At 37.9% G+C, this 22,893-nt stretch overlaps 1 pseudogene; it reads left to right on the top strand.

Moving 5' to 3' along the window:
- The first annotated feature begins 549 nt into the window (after window positions 1–549).
- On the top strand, window positions 550–1,242 carry LOC109154187 (annotated as a pseudogene).
- The last annotated feature ends 21,651 nt before the right edge of the window (window positions 1,243–22,893 follow it).

Here is a 22,893-nt window from a genome sequence, read left to right as displayed (position 1 = left end):
TTGAGTGGGGAGAACATCAACTCAAATGCATTTATATATATAGATCCTTTAGGAGGTGGATCCAGTGGCTATTAGAAATTTGGATCAGAGGCCAGCTAGGGCGATTAGACAACATTATCACATGGTTCTGTCTTTGAACATCACTCACCATATGCTTCAATGAAATTGAACTGATGGGGAAAGCTCAACTACCTCTGTCCTTCCAAGAAAACCTGTCAAATGAGAGATCAATATACTATATGGAGCTGTTTGTTAATGGTATTCACCTATAGAATATCTTAATCAAACACATAAACTTCTATGAAGATTGGAAAGCATAACCATGTGATTTCTTACTTTTTATGTCTCTATATATGGCCACACTCCGTATCCCATATATTCCTGATTGAAGACAAAAGGCCCCATACAGCTATGTGGAACATGGTTTTGCCTTGTCTGATGTCCTCAAGAAATTAAAGTTTGCTGTAGCCTCTTAAACACTTTAAATAGGTTGCTTCCATGTCAATTTTGGTCATCAAACACTGCAATTCAGTCATTCTTATTCTTTTCCATTCGATTTCTCTTCCATTTCCTAAGTTGATATATAGCATGATCAGTTCCAAGAAGCTCATCAAGCTCGCCAAAAGATGACAGAAACTTGCTGCCATCCGAAGAAAGAAGATTTCATTTCCAAGACCAAATGAGGATGCAGATAGCTGCAGTACTTCTTCTGCAGTTAACAAGGGTCATTTCACTATTTACACTTCTTATCAGAAGCGGTTTGTTGTCCCTCTATCATATCTCGAGAATGAGATCATTAGGCAACTCTTAAGAATGTCTGAAGAAGAATTTGGACTTCCAAACGATGGGCCTATTACACTACCATGTGATGCAGCCTTTTTGGACTACATCATTTCACTCCTTAGTGGAGGTTTATCCAGAGAACTTGAGAATGCATTGCTAATCTCAGCTACTTCATATCGGTGTTCATCAGCTACACTGCACCAAGAAGGGCTGAGAAATCAAGAATTGCTAGTTTGCTGATGTTAATGTCATATCATTTTTGTAAACAAGGAAGTTAGCTCTAGCTCGATACATCATGTACAGAAATCCTACACATGTATATCTGAATTTACCTGAAAATAAGATTTTGTTGATACTTTAGAGCTAAACCAGCATTTGAACATGATTTAAATTTAGTCTTTCTTTCTTTCCCTATATATATATATGTCTGCTTAGGCATTATGTGTTCCGACAATACCCTTGCATAAAGCCTCCATTTTCAGTTGGGTTTACCATCACTGGCCTGATGGAAAGATCTCATTGCTTGCCTATTTATAATTTTTAAATATTTATGCTTTGTCGGAAGCGGTTAGGCATGATGTTTCACTTGTTGTCTCATGGTTGACCTTCAATTTCTTACATTAATATAATATATAAGGTGAGGAGATTATGATTCATTGCTCATTGGTAGTCCAATGTCTATGGAAATGATCCTCCAAATGAAACTTCTCCATTATCCAATGGTTGTTTCTCCCTTGAAGTATAAGGAAATCAATGATTTCCAATTATGTGTTGTTTCTCATTTCTAATTAAATCTGGAGTATTGCTACTGGATCCGAGTTGAGTCAATGGATCAAAGGTGGCTAAAAGGCCAGTTGTTGGTTTATAATATCCAACTCTGTTGTGCTATACTTTTAACTGGTGGGTGAGATTGTGGATCAAACCGAGACAGCTGCAGACAGGATCCGTCCAGCGAGCATTTTCATAAAATCTCTATGCTTGTAAACTGGAAAATGAGGTGTCAGCGGGCAATCTGACGGGCATTTCCTCCTCTGGTGGTTGCAAACCGCGCAAGCTCAGCCTCCGCCAGTGGCGGCAGCAGTGTGTGTTTCCGCAGTGTGTTTGAAAGAGGGACTTAGTTATTAATACTTGAATTTAGGAGGAATTGATAAAAAATAAATTCCACATCATCTACATACTTGCGCCACGTCATCAGGAATACTAGGAAATCTGTAAACAAAATTATAGACAACAAAAATTAAGTGTAGAAACAATGTCGAGTAAAGTGTAGAGACAATGTTGATAAAAGTCAGAATTTTTGAAATTTGTTGTATTTCATATAAAATAATGCTGCTATTATAGGCTATTTCTGCTTTTGTGTCCTTCCTCCTAATCCTCCTACTCATCCTCATGGTGCCTCTAGGTGATCTTCCAATCACAGTCATAATCATCATTGAAAACCTTGCAAGCATTTTCAATGCTATCTTCTAACATTATTACACTCAGACTCAGAATCTTATTATTTTTTTGTCAGTACCACTTGCAATGACATTAATATAATGATTAAAACAAATAAAAACAAAATTAATGACTTTTAATTTGTCTAAAAACGAATTTACAATTTTTTTTTGCTTATCATAAAGATGGTAAACATATATAAAACAATTTAAGTGATAGAATTTTGGGAAGTAATTTGGATTTCTCCTTGCAAAGAAAAAGTTGTTGAGAGATAAATAAATATGTATATTGAAAATGTGCTTACCTTAAAATATTTTGGTATCTTCCAATATCTCAAGATTGTTATGGCTTTGTTAATTTTGTTAATGTATCTGAGTATGAAAAAATATTGCAAATAAGATATATAACATAACATATAACTAAAGTAACCAAACACAATTATTTTATTTTGCTAAATAAACTGAATTTATAATGAAATTCTCTTCTATATCATTGAGATATTGTGACGAAACAAATATAACAACATTCAAACATACATTAGGAACTTGTCATGCAAAAGACTCATTTGGAAATAATATATTTCATATCAATTATATGAAACAAAAAAAAATATGATATGCCCTATGTTTTATGTGAATTAACTCATTTTGATGTGATAGAAACATTAATTTTTTTTAGAGTTAATTTCATTTTTAGTCCTAGATTTATAGGTGATCGTCCACTTTTAGTCTTTTTTTTTTTTATTAGAACATTCTAATTTAGTCCTAGTATTATTGTGACATGACCATTTTTCCGTAAACAAAATCGTTGAAATATCGTTAAATACAAAGATATTTTGATCTTTTTATACAAAGTAAGTTGACCCGCTATATTTTTTATGTTTAATTTTTTGAAAAAATCCATAATTGAAGACGAAGATGTCGTTGTATTTTACGATATTTAAACTGTTTTGTTGATAAAGGACCAGAAATGATCATGTCATAATAATAGTATGACCAAAAGTGAATGTTCCGATAAAAAGGGACTTAAACTGGACTGTCACCTATAAATCTAGGACCATAATTAATTAAATGTTTAAAAGTAATCTTTTTTAAAAAAATTATTTGTGTAAATAATTTTGCAACATTCTTCTCTAAATACTCAACAAGATACACTCTTTAATTGTAAAATTAATTTTTAAATTATTATAGAGAAGAGAGTTTCAATTTTTTTTAAAGTCTTGAAAAGTTAGATATATGAGCATTTAATTTATTCAAAGTTAATATTTTTGTTATCTCGTAGACTAATCTTGCAACAATTGGTTGACAATTCCGGGAAACACTACAATATTTTAAATTATTATAGGTTGCTTCCATGTGAATTTTGATCATTAAACACTACAACTTTTTCCAGGCATATCCAAGGTTTCTACCAATCTTACTCTCTTTCCTTCTCTATTTCCTAAGTTCGTACCATGATCAGTTCCAAGAAACTCATTAAGTTGGCGAAAAGATGGCAAAAATTTGCTGCCATTCGAACAATTGGATTGCCATGCATGAGAGTGTGATCTATTGCTAATTGACAATCAATGGCCATGGAAATAACATTAACATCTTTGTTGCATTTTCCTTTATCCTTGTTCAGTCTTTGCATGATCCCTAACCATAAGACACCCATAGCAACTATGCAAGGGTTGGCTTAGTCCAAACCGTTTTCTTTATTACTTCTATTGTTCATTACCTGTTATTTAATTGTTCTTATGACATTGCTCAACCAAATTGTTAAAACTAGTTTTCAAACACTCAACATGCTTTGGCCCTGTTTGTTAAATGGTTGTTAGCTGATAGTTGTTAGTTGATTGAGTTAATTAGATGGTATAACTAGTTGATAACATTAGCTGATTGTAGAAATGTGTTTGGTAAATTAGTTGTTAGCTGATAGCTGTTTGTATAATTTCTTTTCTCAAAAAGCTAATTGAAAAGGCTGCTTTGAGCAACTTTTTTAATTTTAGCATTTTAGAGTTGATTTTTTAACCAAGTCAAACAATTAATAGTGGTCAAATAAGCTAAAATTTGCTGATAGGCTAATATTTTACCAAACAGGGCCTTTAAGTTTAGCCAACTCGATCTTTATTTGACACCATTTTTGTCCACTCCTTAAGACAATATTTGGTGTGAGGATAGTATCTCATACACCAACGCCACCACCGCTACTAAAATCAATTCTTCAAATAGCACTGTTGCCAAGAAGTAGCAGCAGTAGTTGAATAATTTGCTTTTTTATTGACATAAATAATTTTAAAATTAGGGAGACTACTTAATTTTCTTACCTTATTTGGCTGAGCACCAGATTTAACAAAAGATTGAAACTAAATTTCTACGAAGAAATTGTTCAACATTAAATAAATATTTAGATGTAAAATATATTTATATCAAATTATTTTGGTATCCCATTGTGACTTATATAAAAACTAGTCAAAAAGTGTGAAAATAATGTTGAGTTTATGTATAGTGACAATGTTTATAAAGTCAGAACCTTTGAAATTTGTTGTCTTTCATATTATTTATATATATATATATATATATATATATATATATATATATATTTGATGCAGAAGAAGACACTAATAAAATAAAGTCTGAATGTTGCAATGATGCTTCAATCCATAACTGGCTGCCTGTCTTGCCAATCCAGTTGAGCTAGCTAGCTAAATGCTCATCTGCAATACATCTAATTGGAGGAGATGAGGCATGCAGTTGCGGCCCCCTCCATTACTGCCTCTCTCGATGATCTCCTAGTTACAATTATAGTCATCATCGAATTATAGTCATTATCGGAAATCTTGCGAGCATTTTAATGAATCATTATTTCTTCTAGTATTATTATACTCAGATTCAGACTCAGAATCTTGTTCTTTTTTGCCAATATAATTTGTTTAGCAATAATTAATATAATGATTAAAACTAATGAAAACAAAAGTAATTACTTTTAATTTGTCTACAAATTTGCTAATTTTTTTGACTTATCATAAAGATGGTAGAAAATAAAACAATTTATGTGGTAGAATTTTGTGAAGTAATTTAGATTTTCTCTTGGTTTGCAAAGAAAAAGTTGTTGAGGGATAAATATATATTTATATTGAAAATGTGTTTACCTTAAAATATTTTGGTATCTTCCAATATCCCAAGATTGTTGTCGATGTGTTAATTATGTTTATTTATTTAAATATGAAAAAATATTGCAAATAAGATATAACATAACATATAACTAAGGTAACCAAACCCATTTTCAAAAAAAAAAAAAAAAGGTAACCAAACCCAATTATTTTAGTTGCTAAATAAACTGAATTTATAATGAAATTCTCTTGTAGTATATCATTGAAATATTGTGAAGGAACAAACATAACATTCAAATTAAACATATACATGAGGAACTTGTCATGCAAAAGACTCATTTGGGAATAATATCAATCATATGAAAAAAAAAATGGTATGCCCTCTGTTTTATTTTACACATGGCGATACCGTGATAGAGTCATTAATTTTGATGTGATAGAAATATTAATTTTTTATTAAATGCTTAAAACTTAACTTTTTAAAATTATTTGTGTAAATTTTGTAAACTGGTCACCTTCTCCAGCGAAGAAGAAGGCAAATCCGTTGGTTGTCTCCTCCAAACACGAATGGTAACCGTCCAGTCATCGGTGCCCGGTGAGTATTGGTTGTCTCCTCCAAACACGAATGGCGACCGTCCAGTCATCGGTGCCCGGTGAGTATTGCCGAAAAGTGTACGAAAGGTCGTCAGAACCCTAGGTAACCTGTAATTACAGGTTACCAACCGGTTTTAGGCCCCAACGCTTCCAAATAACATGTTTATGGGTTTAATTACACCTTTTAAAAGTTTAAAGGATGAATTGACTTTTTGAATAAAATTCAGAGACCTATTTGACCACTTTGAAATCGGAACGAAACATACAGATCACATATCAAAATCAAAATGCCATAAATACCCCAAAATACGTAAAAATAAATAATAATCAGACCTAAAATACCATAAAAATAGGTTTTAATCTAAACCAATGATCACGCTAAAGATGGTTTCTATATGATTGTTAATATATATATATATATATATATATATATATATATATATATATATATATATGGGCGCGATATGGTGAGAATAGCCGCCCAAGAGAGAAATAAAAATGCATGTAAATCATCCATGTGTCTAGATCAACGAATCAGATGTAATTTAAAAATAAAAACGACATGTTGGCATTTTTGTAAATAACTCGAATTTTGGGGCAATTAAATGTGTTATAAGTGAAAGTAGCTGGTGCATCTTTGCAAGTAAAAAGTGCAAGTAAAATCACTTACAAGTGCACCTATTTTCACTTACAAGTATAAGTAATTTTACCTTGTTAACATTCGTGCACCTAGGTGCAACTACTTATAACTATAGATGCTCCTAGTTATAACATCATGTGCACTTAGTATTAATGCTCAGTGTAAATTTTACTTGCACCTATAATACATTTTACATGCACTTATAATACATTTTACTTGCACTTAGGTGCACTATATGAAACTGCTACTTACACTTGTAATACATTTTACTTGCACTTCGAGGTTCAAGTATTTACGAAAATTTCACTGTATTTTGTTTTTTTTTTAAATCAGTGTTTCTCATCAATTAGATCTGGACGCGTGGACGGATGACATACATTCTCATTTCTTTCCTTGGCAAGTCATTCGCACCCCGCGAGTATATATATATATATATATATATATATATATATATATATATATATATATATATATATATATATATATACACTCATCCAAGACTGATTATTATTGCATGGACTATGTGGATCACAGTCCAAAAACACATAAAGTATATTATTCTAACTCATAAAATACATTATCTTACTTCATAAACTTCATTATTCTAACACATAAATACATCATTCTAACATGTAAACTATTTTTTTGAGTATTATTGACTCTATTACAATATAGTATTTGTTCATATATACTTTTTCAAAGTATTGAAGCACAAAGAGTCAATGCCCCCACTGGGGTCCTGTGACCTCTCATTTAGGAGAGCCAAAGTCATGCCGCTTGACTACAAGATCATTGGCATATAAAGTATATTATTCTAACTAATAAAATATATTATTTTATCTCAGAAATTTCATTATTCTAACACATATAAAGTACATTATTCTAACGCATAAAGTATATTATTCCAATTCATAAAATACATTATCTTATCCTAGAACGTTCATTATTCTAACACGTGCGTAAAATAAAAAAAAAAAAAATTCTTTAACATAAACCAAAATAATGTCGTTTTGAACCGTGGTCTACACAACTGTGTGGGCCGATAATTTGCCCCAGCTAAGGAGGTCTGGCCAAGTTTCGGACAAGGTTAGTTGAACCATATTATTTGAATACTGAAAGTACATTATTTTGTATAATGTACATTCAGTACACGAATAATATACATTTAGTATATTAAAATGTATTTTTTGTTATGATCCACACAATAATTTGCCCTTTTTTATATGCATAATATTATTTGGAGCTTTTTTTTTTCATAACCAAAAAAATTTGTAGCTATTATTATATGATGGTGTGTGTACTAATTGCGGGATAAACTCACTTTGTGTCCCTAATTAGCAAAAACCCACAAGCTTAGAAGTTAAACTTGTAATCATCTAGTTACAAGTCAACAACTTGAGATGTTTTTATATTGTATTATTGGTGACTCAATAATTGATTTATACGAATCGGAAAAAAATGATACAAAACTGATAATTTTATTCGACCAAATTATCAAAATTGTTGATACAAATAACACAGAATAAAATTGCAGCAAAAAAAAAAAAAAAAAAAACCGCATAACATAGTAGGGCCAAACGAGTCCTTATTTAAGTGGAAAAGCATCATAAAATCATAATATATACACAGCACGGACCACAGATAAATGATAAACCCCACAAAGTGGTAGTTTTTATAGTGTTTTTCAACCGCGAAAAAGGCATTGTAAAGTATTAGTTTATACTCGTGGGGGATTGGATTGAAGTTCTTTGATCTTCAATTCACATTAACTTTGCCATTGCATCTTCCTCCCACATGCACTCCTTTTTTCCTCTCATCGAACCAAATCCCTTCTGCTTTTCATTTTCTTGATCTGATCATATTAATTCTACGTACTCCACATACATTGCGTTAATTCTTCAAGTCTCAGGAGGATTTGATCTTTTTGGTAGCACACCAAGCCAAACAATATAATGGTGAAAGAGACTGAGTATTACGATATTCTTCCGCTTCTGAGGAGGAGATTCGCAAGGCTTAATTACTACCTTAAGGTAGTTGGTTTAATTTGAATTGCAGACATTATATTTTACCACTGCAGTTTCCTTATTTAATGGCTCGCTTGAGATTAACAGCATGTTTTGTGTTTGTTTTAATTCCTAAATGTTTCTTAGTTTTGCTCAACTCGATCTCAACTACTTCTGAATCTTTAATTTTGTGTATTGTACCATTATATTGATGCAGCTTGCTTTAATTTGAGCATTATATATATATATATATATAGAGGGATGCACTCAGATGCGAATAAGTGCCCAAGAAGGAATATGCGAACGAATCAGCGCGACATGTGTCCAGATTAATAACTTAAAAAAAAAAATGCGGTGGCATTTTCGTAAATAATTGAACATCGAAGTGCAAGAAAAATCACTTACAAGTGCACCTACTTTCACCTATAAGTGCATGTAATTTTGTCTTGTTAGCATTCACTTCCCGCAAACATTCATGCACCTGGGTGTGCTTATAAGTATAGGTGCAACTATTTATAACTATAGGTGCACCTACTTTCACCTATAAGTGCATGTAATTTTGCTTTGTTAACATTCATTGATCTGAGTTCATCGGGTAATAATACCCCTGAAAACCACTCGGAAACATTCATACACTTAGGTGCAACTACTTATAATTATATGTGCGACTACTTAGAACTATAGGTGCAACTACTTATAACTATATGTGCAACTACTTAGAACTATAGGTGCAACTACTTATAACTATAGGTGCACTTCGTATTGATGCTCAATATAAATTTTTACTTGCACCTATAATACATTTTACATGCACTTATAATACATTTTACTTGCACTTCGATGTTCAATTATTTACGAAAATGCCACCGCGCTTTTTAAAAAAAATTAGTGTTTCTCATCCATTAAATTTGGACACGTGGACGGACAGAATCTATTCCTACTTCGCGCATGGACGAAGCATTCGCACCTGAGTGCGATTCTATATATATATATATATATATATATATATATATATATATAAAGAATGAGTTATGTTGAATAAGCTAGCTAGCATCATGAAGATTAGTGGGTTTTCTTTTATTTGAATATAATGGTACAGGCAAGGCAAATTCACACTACTGGAAATTTTGAAATTTCCAACCACCTGAAAGTGATCTTAAATCAAGTTGAAAGTCTTGTTCCGACCACTTTTGGTATTCGGAAAAACCTTTGTTGCTATTTCCGACCACTTTTTGAATTTTTTGGTATCAACTTAGTTTAAGATCATTTTCAGGTGGTCGGAAATTTCAGAATTTCCAGTAGTGTCATCCTGATAAAAATCCCAATGATCCTCGATCAGGCTGCTCAAATTAAAGATTTCAGGCGGTATGTTCTCTCTTTGATTCTAGCTTCACCCTTCTAAAAAAAAATGCTTTTGTTTATTTGTTTGCTTGCTTTCCTGGTATGATTTCTTTTACTCATTGCTATGTAAGGAAGAATTAATCCACCTCTTACCTTTAATTTTGTAACGATCCTTGAGGGTTGCATCAACAAAGTAGCAAGAGGGAGGATGGGTGGTCAAGAGAAGAAGCATGGGTTAAATCCAGCAGCATAACAAGTCAAACGATGTCGTGGGAAGGAGGAGTTAAAAGAGTCGTTGGGAGACCTTTAGATGACACCGTTTTGAGCAGACGGTTGAGGGAAGTTGGCCAGGCTGTCACACGACGTCGTTTTAGCCTCTCAGAAGATTCTTCTGTTTTGCGACCCTGAAGAAGAGGAGACCGTTTTCTTATCTAAGTTTGCTATTTTCCTTTTTAAGTATGAGAATTGTAAGGGGATTTTGTTTTTATGTTGAAAATAAACACAATTCCTTTCTCTAAATTCTTCCTTCTTTCCTCTCAACCCTAATTCTCCACTTCTTTTCCCTAAATTCTTCTGTTGAACACTCCAGCCCACTGCAATTGGTATCAGAGCCCATGGATGAACGAATCCGGAAGCTTGAAGCCACAGTAGTGGAGCTCAATAACAAGATCGATGACCGGTTCCAGACTTCACAAGACACTGTCAATGAACTCTCTACTCAAGTGGGCAGTTTAATGACTCAAGTGGGTGGACTGTCATCCCAGTTTGTGAGCCTGAAGGAGGAGTTATTGCAGCTCTTCAGGCTCAACAGACCAGCTCCTCCAATCTTGATGAACTCTCCAGGACAGATCTCAGTTCAAGGCCAATGTTTAGGAGGGACAAGCGTAAGCCATGGGCGAAGACCTGACAAGGCCCCAGTCCAGGATCTGGATCCAGAAGAGGCTGGGCAACATGTGGCCACACCTGTGGTCCAGGAAGGGGCTGGCTTGGATTGGACTGCCAGAAGGAGGTTACCAGATGAGGAGAGACCAGTTGGACAGAATCATGAATTCATGGTGAGGTACAGAAGTGAATTCCCTGCTTTTGACTATTCACATCCTAGGAAATGGGTTATTAGGTGTGAGAAATTCTTTATCCTGTCTCACACTCCCAGATATGAAATTACCAACTTGTTGTATGTCCATTTAACTGGGAAGGTGGGTGTATGGTTTGATAGCTATCTCCATGGTCTGAGAGAAGAGTTCCACTGGCCTAGGTTTGTTGAGGCTGTATGTAAAAGATTTGGGGATAGTGGGATCTCTATTGTAGATGACTTTGCAGCCTTTAAGCAGTGGGGAAATGTAGATGAGTACACTTAAGAATATGAGGGATTCAAAAGCCTTCTGTTGAGAACACAACCTTACTTAACTGAGACTTACTTTATGGATAACTATATTGCAAGGATTAAGCAAGGCCTGAGATGCTTTGTTAAGACTGCTAAGCCAGCAGGCCTAGATTGTAACACCCCCGATTTTCAGGCCATTTTAAACTTAAACATGCAGATAATCTAACCATACACAACGAAAGTCTTAACTATATAAAAGCTGGGAAACTAAGAGTGTTATGCCACGTCCACACTAAGGTGAACGCACAGGCGTAAACAACATCAACATAATCAGTCTACAAAGGACAATGTCAAACAATCCATAAGTCTAAAATCCAACATAGGAGGCACACAGGCCAAAACAAACTACAAGGTCTGAGGGATCTACACTATCCATCACTAGATCACGCTCGCCTCTACTCGGGACATGAAAGAAACACATAAATATATGGGACGAGGCCCGGTCAGCGAATGATGCTGGTAACCCACCAATACATGTTAAGTATCATACATAGATAGGGTATATACAAAATCATTTGCGAAACGGGATACAGTATATATATTAGTTCAAAGCCAAGATAGAAGTCAATCACAAGACTCAATACTCTCACAACAAGGATAAGGGAACACATCCCAAGACAACAAGAAGTGACAACGACACACAAGAACGGCTCAAGGCGTATTCTACCATCACTCAGTAAAATATCACCCGACATGCATAACACAAGAGAATAAGGACACACACATTGGCAACACTTACCTTTGTGACAACACATGTCACAAATAGAGAAATACACAACGTCAACACATGCCTTCGTGACAACACATGTCACAACAATATTCCTTCCTTATGCCCAGTTCCAACCTTATGGCTACCCCCAACCTTATAGCTAGTTCCAACCGTTACCTCCAGGACCCCTGTAAAGCCAAGTCCAACCTTATCCCTCCGATGACCGTCGTCCCCATCCGCCAACAATTCCACCAATTCATAGTATACGAGGGTACCGATCCCACAAATGGCAACACATGCCTCCCAAGAAATACGTGAACCCGACACACAGGTCACAAACTCCATAATCATGTTATGGCCATCACGAGGACCACTGCCGTACCTTGGTGACTAATGTCCCATACCATTAATCGTGCAATCCAGGTACAGCCACACACACAACCCATCATAGGAATCAATCAACGGATTACAACGAAGATATGAAACCATACTCAATCAAGGAATGGATCACAATTCGACAACAACGATGATTAACACAAGTCATCATCAACAATAGGAAAGGACAAACCACACACGCTAGCATTTAAACACCGAACTAGCATGCTTATCAAACGGGTAAACCAAACTTAGTTCCGAAGAAGACACAAGACTCATCATGGTTCAACGAATCACAATGTTGAACACTTATCACGATTCAAGACACCAAAACCTACATGGAATCCTACCATATAGTTCTAGACATACGAAACATCAAGAAGACACTCAAATAGTTCCACAAAAGAACATCGGGAAGTCAAAAGACCAAATACCGAGTCAAAAGAATCATGGGAAACAAATCCCCGCCCATCACCATATATGTACCCGCGGGTGGGGCCATGGGTGGACTCCCACCCGTGGTTCCGCCCGCGGGAACCATTCCCACCGGCCTTGTACCCCGCGAATGGGGCGGCGGGTGGAGCTCTACCCACCGTTCCGCCCGCGGGTACAATACCCTGTACCAAATCATCCCTTCGGGGATTTTCAACACTAAGCTCAAATTCAAGTCCAAAACATGCCAAATCTCACCAAATAGAACAAAATGACTTGAATCAAAGGAATAGCCAAGCAATGGCATACATGAACCCTAATAACAAGCTCTAGATATGCATTTTCACAAGACAATGCATCAACACTCACATTTCATAGCAAAATCACATGTAGAATCTAATAAATCATCATATAGGTAATAAAAATAGATTTTGTAGAGTATGAGTTACCTCTTGAAGACAAAAACCTTCACTTAACACTTCTCAAAGCCCCTAACAAGGTTCACCTTCAACACCCACTTCAAGAACACAGCAAATGATCATAAAGATTTCATCTTTAAGAAAAGATACCTTAGAAAACACTAAAAACACAAAAGGAACATAGATCTTACCCTCCTAGATGCTCAAGAGTAGGAAAGGTGGAATCTTAGAGACAAACTTTGAAGATCTTGGAAAGCCTAAACTTAGCTTGGAGAGAAAGCTAGCTAGGTTTTTAGAGAGAAGGAAGAGCTTTTGATTTCAAAGTGTTAGGAGAGAAAATGAAAGATGTCTTCTAGGTTAACTTGGAATACAATCATAAAGGAAATGTCTTCTTTACCCTTACTAAGATGAAAAGTGTAAGGGAACAAGGGAACTATTCACAAAGCTTTAGGTACAACACCTTGACTTGGGTTGACTAGTCAATTACTACTCCCTGACTATTGAATTTTCAGGAATTTAAAGAATTAAATTTTCAATTGAATTAGGATTAATTACTTAATTAATCCCTAAATAGAATTCGGATTTACGGGGTGTCACATCCTCTCCCCCTTAAAAGAAGTTTCGTCCCCGAAGCTTGGGTACGACGAATTAAAACAAACGGTGAAACGAAACAACAATGTGACAAGAGCGTCAAGAACATCCCTTTTTGGTCAAAACTCAAAGGATTCAAAAGCTATCAAAAACAAGCAAGAAGTCATATCATTGCAAGGATGGAAAGAATTAACCAACGAAGATATTGAGCATGTCAAACTCTAAACCAAAAACAACCACCAACTTCTAACCACAACCAAAGATCTAAACAACTAGCTCCTAGCACAAGCCACAAAGCTAACTACTCAACCCAACAAGCAAGCAAAAACGAACACACAAGGCAATCATCAACCATCTAGCAAGCGTTAGCAACAACGTAGAAAGGTAACAACAAACGAGGGAAGGAAGGCGAGTTTACCACAACAAAGCGTTCGACTCACGAAACGGCTGACAAAGTTTAAGAGATGAGTTGCAACGAGGTTTTAAGCGATAAAGGTGTTCGCCACAAAACAAAGTTAGAGAAACCAAGGGTTCAAATTAAGATGGTAAAATTGATAGGCTTGGACACAATGAAGTTCAACACCAAGGCCGTCGGTTAACAAAACGAGTGGCAAGGCTTAGAAATAAGCTGAAGGTTCACAAAGGTAAGTCAAGAAAGAAAGGTACGGTGATAGATAAAAGATTTACCGGAAAGGGAAACTAACCCTACCTTAAACTTATCTCCCTGCTTAAAACTAACCACTGATCTACCCAGATCTAAACGCCTAGGCAAAGACACGACCTACAGTCTAAACTAACACCAAGAGAACTCTAAAGCTAGATCACACGGGATCGAAGAACCAGGACGGCGTCTTCAACTGCTCTCCGCTGACTGCTTCAACCTAAGGAAGCAAGGCCCACACACGACACAACTTGAGCTCGACATCCGCTTGAACTTGATCCGTCACTTCCAGACAAAGACTGCAACTGCAAGCTCCAAAACACGAGCATGATGTCTTTCTCCCCAAGATCTTGGGCTAACTTGATGCAGGCTGCCGATTTAACACTCGCGAAAACATACAACCCACGACTCTACTATGAAACAACGCTTGAAAACTTCAAAGCTTCAGGTTTGGATGAAAGGTCCAAAGCAGGACGGTAACAACGGAGAAAGGTAACTCAAGGAAATGAAGGCTCACAAGAAGGGATTCGGTTCAACGGAAAAGATTAAAGTGAAGGGTTTAGGTTCAACAACTCGAGTATCACGTTACTTAGGAATATGATCAAAGTCGTCAAAGTTGCAACTTAGGAAATAAGGTTGCCACTTTGCACAGAATCGTTAGAAGCGGGGAATACAAGAACGGGGTTCGATTCAAAGGGGAAGATCAAGGTGAGAGTTTTGGTTCAACAGTTCGAGGACCATGTTGATTAAGAAGAAGAGAATTGTAAACGATGTTACAACTTAGGGAGTAAGTAATCAAAACGGGGTTCAAGGAAGTTGAAAAGAATTTCCCCACGGAGGGTATCTGATTTAAACTCAAGGGTAGTGCTGATGAGGAAGGGAATCAAAATTTTCAAAGTCACAACTTAGGAAAGATGAGGTCGTAACCTTGGACAGAGTCAAATCAAGAAGGGAACAAGAACGAGGTTTGAAAAGACATGAAGGATTTCTCGAGAAGGGGCAAGGGATTTGACAAGGGTAAGAGAAGAAGATCGGCTTAACAAGGTGAAAGGGTTCTTGACTTCCGGCGAAACTTCGGCTTGACGCTGATCACTACGCTTTGGTCGAACTGAAGGCTCTCTACCTCAACTCAGATACGGCTTAACTCTTAGACCTTGCCAGATTCCTTCATAAGCTGATGTCACCGCCACCTTGCATAAGATGGTTTGGAAAGAAAACAAGAACAAGGTTTGGAAGAAAAGGATTACTTGGCAAAAAGGGTGATTGAGTTTGTCTAGGGGAAAGAAAAGGATTAACGAGGGTCAAGGTGACTCTCGAACAAGCTAACGCCCGAAGCTAACACGCAAGGAAGGGCACAAGGACAAAGGAAGGTGCAACAAAAGGGTACAAAACTTACTTCAGCGATTCCTACTTGCATCTGCCTCACGACTGTGGATCTTGCCTTGCCGGTGTCCCGACTTCGTACACAGATCCTATGTGCTACTTCCACTTAGTCCATCATTGCTTCCACTTCGATGTTTACTTCCCGACCGGGGTCCCACACTACCGACTGGTTCTGAGTTCACCAAAGCCTTCCTCTTAGTCCTGCACTCAAATGACCGGTGACCTTTCTTGCCACAAGCAAAGCACTCTATCGGTTTCCCATGACAGTCCACGCCGGGGTGGTCACTTCCACACTTCTTGCAAACGGAGTGCCTTCCCTTAGCCTTGTTGTTCCGGATTGGCCGGGGAGCCTTACCTCTCTTACAGTCGTCTCTTTGAAGGCTTCTTGTTGATTCAGCACCAATAGCCATCAAACTCCTACCCACCGGTGTAACACTTCCCTCAAGCTTACTCTTACGCTTCTCCCGGATTCCTTTCTGAACTTGTTGTACTCGGTAGGGGTCGACTGCACAAAGGTAGGCTTCCTTGACTTGATCAAGGTAGAATCGCTCACGTAACTTAACCTTCAAGTTTTCCCAACCGAACTTCGGATCTTAACTACAGATTGGCCTTTCAAGCATCCACCACGAGTCCGCTTCTTGCCTAAGGTAGAACGTAGCCAACCTCACCTTGCGATCCTCCAGGCAAGCCACTACTTCGAAGATCGTGTCAAACATCCGGATCCACTCATCCAGCATTGCGGGGTCTTCTTCACCGGCGAAGATCGGGGGATGGAAACTTGCGAATTGGCGTACTATGTCACGATTCCCATACTGAAGAGGGTGGTTGTTGAGGAGGGCGTTGCTCAGCGTCTGGGTGATCCGCGTCAGTTGACTTTGAACTAGCTGATCGGTGGTGGCCGCTTCTGAAGACCTTGCACGACGTTTCAATGGTGTCATCCTTGACTTCTACAGCAACAGCACGATAGCGGGAAGAAACTTAAGGCTCGCACCCTTACCTGGTGCCTCAACTAAAGAGAACCAAAGCTAAAAGGAAAACAAAGCACAGACAACACAACTGAAAATGATAAAAGGACTCACAACCTCACCGCGCATCCTAAGGATCCTAAGTCCTAAACACGTAAATTCTTACGGTCATCTTAGGGTCTCAAACCACACTTAACCACTTAGAAGTCTAGACTCTATCATCCTAGGCTCAAACCTAGGCTCTGATACCAACTGTAACACCCCCGATTTCCAAGCCATTTTAAACTTAAACATGCAGATAATCTAACCATAATATAAGCATACACAGCGGAAGTCTTAACTATATAAAAGCTGGAAAACTAAGAGTGTTATGCCACGTCCACACTAAGGTGAGCGCACAGGCGTAAACAACATCAACATAATCAGTCTACAAAGGACAAGGTCAAACAATCCATAAGTCTAAAATCCAACATAGGAGGCACACATGCCAAAACAAACTACAAGGTCAGAGGGATCTACACTATCCATCACTAGATCGCGCTCGCCTCTACTCGGGACCTGAAAGAAACACATAAATATATGGGACGACGCCCGGTCAGCGAATGATGCTGGTAACCCACCAATACATGTTAAGTATCATACATAGATAGGGTATATACAAAATCATTTGCAAAACGGGATACAGTATATATATTAGTTCAAAGCCAAGATAGAAGTCAATTACAAGACTCAATACTCTCACAACAAGGATAAGGGAACACATCCCAAGACAACAAGAAGTGACAACGACACACAAAAATGGCTCAAGGCGTATTCCACCATCACTAGTAGAATACCACCCGACATGCATAACACAAGAGAATAAGGACACACACATTGGCAACACCTGCCTTTGTGACAACACATGTCACAAATAGAGAAATACACAACGACAACACATGCCTTCGTGACAACACATGTCACAACAATATTCCTTCCTTATGCCCAGTTCCAACCTTATAGCTACCCCCAACCTTATAGCTAGTTCCAACCGTTACCTCCAGGACCCCTGTACAGCCAAGTCCAACCTTATCCCTCCTAGGACCGTCGTCCCCATCCGCCAACAATTCCACCAATTCATAGTACACGAGGGTACCGATCAGACAAATGGCAACACATGCCTCCCAAGAAATACGTGAACCCGACACACAGGTCACAAACTCCATAATCACGTCATGGCCACCACGAGGACCACTGCCGTACCTTGGTGACTAATCTCCCATACCATTAATCGTGCAATCCAGGTACAGCCACACACACAACCCATCATAGGAATCAATCAACGGATTACAACGAAGATATGAAACCATACTCAATCAAGGAATGGATCACAATCTGACAACAACGATGATTAACACAAGTCATCATCAACAATAGGAAAGGACAAACCACACACGCTAGCATTTAAACACCGAACTAGCATGCTTATCAAACGGGTAAACCAAACTTAGTTCCGAAGAACACACAAGACTCATCATGGTTCAACGAATCACAATGTTGAACATTTAGCACGATTCAAGACACCAAAACCTACATGGAATCCTACCATATAGTTCTAGACATACGAAACATCAAGAAGACACTCAAATAGTTCCACAAAAGAACATCGGGAAGTCAAAAGACCAAATACCGAGTCAAAAGAATCACGGGGAACAAATCCCCGCCCATCACCATATATGTACCCGCGGGTGGGGCCACGGGTTGACCCCCACCCGTGGTTCCGCCCGCGGGAACCATTCCCACCGGCCTTGTACCCCGCGGGTGTGGCGGCGGGTGGAGCTCTACCCGCCGTTCCGCCCGCAAGTACAATACCCTGTACCAAATCATCCCTTTGGGGATTTTCAACACCAAGCTCAAATTCAAGTCCAAAACATGTCAAATCTCACCAAATACAACAAAATGACTTGAATTAAAGGAATAGCCAAGCAATGGCATACATGAACCCTAATAACAAGCTCTAGATATGCATTTTCACAAGACAATGCATCAACACTCAGATTTCATAGAAAAATCACATGTAGAATCCAATAAATCATCATATAGGTAACAAAAATAGATTTTGTAGAGTATGGGTTACCTCTTGAAGACAAAAACCTTCACTGAACACTTCTCAAAGCCCCTATCAAGGTTCACCTTCAACACCACTTCAAGAACACACCAAAAGATCATAAAGATTTCATCTTTAGGAAAAGATACCTTAGAAAACACTAAAAACACAAAAGGAACATAGATCTTACCCTCCTAAATGCTCAAGAGTAGGAAAGGTGGAATCTTGGAGACAAACTTTGAAGATCTTGGAAAGCCTAAACTTAGCTTGGAGAGAAAGCTAGCTAGGTTTTTAGAGAGAAGGAAGAGCTTTTGATTTCAAAGTGTTAGGAGAGAAAATGAAAGAGGTCTTCTAGGTTAACTTGGAATACAATCATAAAGGAAATGTTTTCTTTACCCTTACTAAGATGAAAAGTGTAAGGGAACAAGGGAACTATTCACAAAGTTTTAGGTACAACACCTTGACTTGGGTTGACTAGTCAATTACTAGTCCCCGACTATTGAATTTTCAGGAATTTAAAGAATTAAATTTTCAATTGAATTAGGATTAATTACTTAATTAATCCCTAAATAGAATTCGGATTTACGGGGTGTCACATAGATGATGCCATATGGCTTGCTAAGCCGTATGATAAGGGCCTGAAAACTGGTGACAACCCTAGAAATTCATCCTTGAACCCCAGAAATTCCCAGCCAACTAAAAACCCTAATCCTCATTCCAATAACCCTCCAACCTACAGTTCCCACTCAGACAATCCTCCATCTACCAATCATAACCCAAAACCTTCATCTTCAACCCAAACCACAGCTTCTAAGAGCCCAGAAATTACCAATTTTAGAAACCAGTTGAGAGAACAGAAAAGGTGTTTTAGGTGTTTTGATCCTTAGCAACCTGAGCATAGGTGCAAGGGTCCCACCTTTAACATCATTGAGGATCAAGATGAATTAGAGGCACATACCCTACTGGATCTTGAAGAACAGAGCCTTGAGTCTCAAGTTTCTTTGTGTGCAGTGGTAGGGGAGAGGGCCTTAATACCATTAAACACTTGGGGAAGATTCAGAAATAGCTGGAGGTTATTTTTAGTGGATAGTGGAAGCACGCATAGCTTCCTTGATCCCAAATTGATGAGTCAAATGAGAAGGGAACCTGAGAAAACTACCCCTCTGAGAGTGACAGCTGCCAATGGAGAACAAGTGGTCAGTGATGCTGTCTGTAAGGGCCTTAGCTGGCAGATTCAGCAGGAAAATTTTGTGAAAGACTTCAGGTTGCTCAGAGTTGGGGGTTGTGATATGGTGTTGGGGATGGATTGGGTGGACCATTATGCACCAATCTAACTCCACACCAGGCCACCAGGCATCTCCTTCCATAAGGATGGTAGTAGGGTATTCCTTAAGGGATTGACCAAGAAGATTATGCTAAAGGCAGCAACTGAGAAGGAAGTTAAAAAATGGCATAAAGAAGGGGTACAAGGGCTTCTAATCCAAGGTGTAGCCCCTTATTCCAATATTGATGAAGGATCTAGTTCCTTAAATCAGATTACTGGAATGAACACTTCCCCAGAGCTCACACAAATCCTAGGAGAATTCCAGGACCTATTCTAAGAGCCTTCTTGTCTTCCACCTACAAGAAGCTTGGATCATGTTATCCCCTTAGTTCCTGGAGCCCAACCTGTTAATATCGGGCCTTATATGTACTCATTCGATCAGAAGAATGTGATTGAAAAAATGGTTGGGGAGATTTTAACAATAGGGATTATCACTCCTAGTTCCTCATGCTTTGCCTCTCCAATGCTCTTAGTACCAAAGAAGGATGGCACTTGGAGGTTCTGCATTGATTATAGAGCACTTAACAGCATCACCATCAAGAATAAATTCCCTATTCCATTGGTGGAAGACCTATTTTTAGAATTGGCTGGGGCTGCATACTTTTCTAAATTGGATTTAAGGTCTGGTTATCATCAAGTAAGGATGAAGGAGGGTGAGGAGTTCAAGACAACCTTTAAAACTCACCAAGGGTTGTATGAGTTCAAGGTCATGCCCTTTGGCCTCACCAATGCCCCTGCAACCTTTCAAGCCCTTATGAATCAAGTATTCTGCCCATTGCTTAGAAAGTCAGTGTTGGTGTTTTTTGATGACATACTGATTTATAGCTCTTGCTTAGAAGACCATTGGGAACACTTGAAGGAGGTCTTGATTATTATGAGACAGAATCAGTTGTTTGCTAAACTAAGTAAATGCTTTAATTTTTTGCCCTCCCACAGGTGGAATACTTAGGGCATATAATATTTTAGGATGGATTACAAACAGACCCCTCCAAGTTGGAAGCTGTGGTTTCTTGGCCTCAACCTCTAACAGTTAAGGGTCTAAGAGGATTCTTGGGCCTTTCTGGTTATTACAGAAGATTTATCAAGGCTTATGGGGTCATAAGCAAGCCCCTCACTGATATGCTCAGGAAGGATTCATTCCAGTGGACACCTGAGGCTGAATCAGCTTTTGAGCAGCTTTGTGACACCCCGTAAATCCAAATTCTATTTAAGGATTAATTAGATCATTAATCCTAGCTTAATTGGTAATTTATTCCTAAAATCCTGAAAATTCAATAGTCGGTGGACTAGAAATTGACTAGTCAATCCAAGTCAATGGGTTGTACTCTATGCTTTGTGAATTGTTCCCTTGTCTCCTTACACTTTTCCACTTTAGTAAGGGTAAAGAAGACTTTTCACCTTATATTTGTATCCCAAGCTAACCTAGAGTCATCTTTCATTTCTTTTCCCTAACACCCTAAAAAGAAAAGCTCCTCCTCTCTTTAGAAAATAGCTAGCTTCTTCTTCAAGCCAAGTTTGGGCAATTCAAGATTCTTCAAGTTGGTCTCCAAGATTCAAACTTTCATAACCTTGAGCATAGAGGAGGGTAAGATCCTTGGTTCTTTAGTGTTTTTAGTACCTTTTAAGGTGTCTTTTTCTAAAGATAGAATCTTTGTTATCTTTTGGTGTGTTCTTGAAGTTGGAGTTGAAGGAGAGCCTTGTTAGAAGCTTGTAAAGATGTGATAAGTGAAGTTTTAGGCTACAAGAGGTAACCCATGCTTTACAAAATCTATTTTCTTACCTATATGATGATTTCTTGACTTCTACTTGTGATTTTTGCTATGAAATGTGAGGTTTGATGCATTGTCTTGTGAGAATGAATATCTAGAGCTTGCTATTAGGGTTCTTGTATGCCATTGCTTGTCTATTTCTTGGATTCAAGTCATATTGTTGTATTTTGTGAGATTTTGGGTGTTTTGGACTTGAATTTGGACTTGGTGTTGAAAATCCCCGAAGGGATTATTTTGGTACAGGGTCAGTACCCGCGGGCAGTGGCCTACCCGCCGCCCCACCCGCGGGGTACAAGTGAGATGTGGCTTTGGTTCCCGCGGGCAGAACCACGGGTGGAGGTCCACCCGTGGCCCCACCCGCGGGGTACACTATATTGGTGTCGTTTGGGGATTTGTTCCCCGTGATTCTTTTGACTCGGTAATTGATGTTTTGACTTCCCGATGTTCTTTTGTTGGGCTATTTGAGTGTCTTCTTGATGTTTCCTATGTCTAGAACGGTATGGTAGGAATCCATGTAGGATTTGGTGTCTTGAATCGTGCTAAGTGTTCAACTTTTTCATTCATTGAACCATGTTGAGTCTTGTATGTTCTAAGGAACTATGTTTGGTTTACCCGTTTGATAAGCATGCTAGTTTGATGTTGAAATGCTAGTGTGTGTGGTTTGTTCTTTCCTATTGTGGATGATAACTTGTGTTGATCATTGTTGGTGTTGGATTGTAATCCTTCCTTGATTGAGTACGGTTTCATATCTTTGTTGTGATCCATTGATTCCTATGATGATGTGTGTGTTGGCTATATCTGGATTGCAAGATTAATGGTATGGGACATTAATCACCAAGGTACAGATGTGGTCCTCGTGGTGGCCATGAAATGATATTATGGAGTTGTATTATGGGCTTCAGG

Source organism: Ipomoea nil, unplaced genomic scaffold (genome assembly GCF_001879475.1).
Source record: "Ipomoea nil cultivar Tokyo-kokei standard unplaced genomic scaffold, Asagao_1.1 scaffold2610, whole genome shotgun sequence".
NCBI lineage: Eukaryota > Viridiplantae > Streptophyta > Magnoliopsida > Solanales > Convolvulaceae > Ipomoea > Ipomoea nil.
Note: the sequence above shows the minus strand (reverse complement) of the source record. Positions and strands in the feature narration are given on the sequence as shown.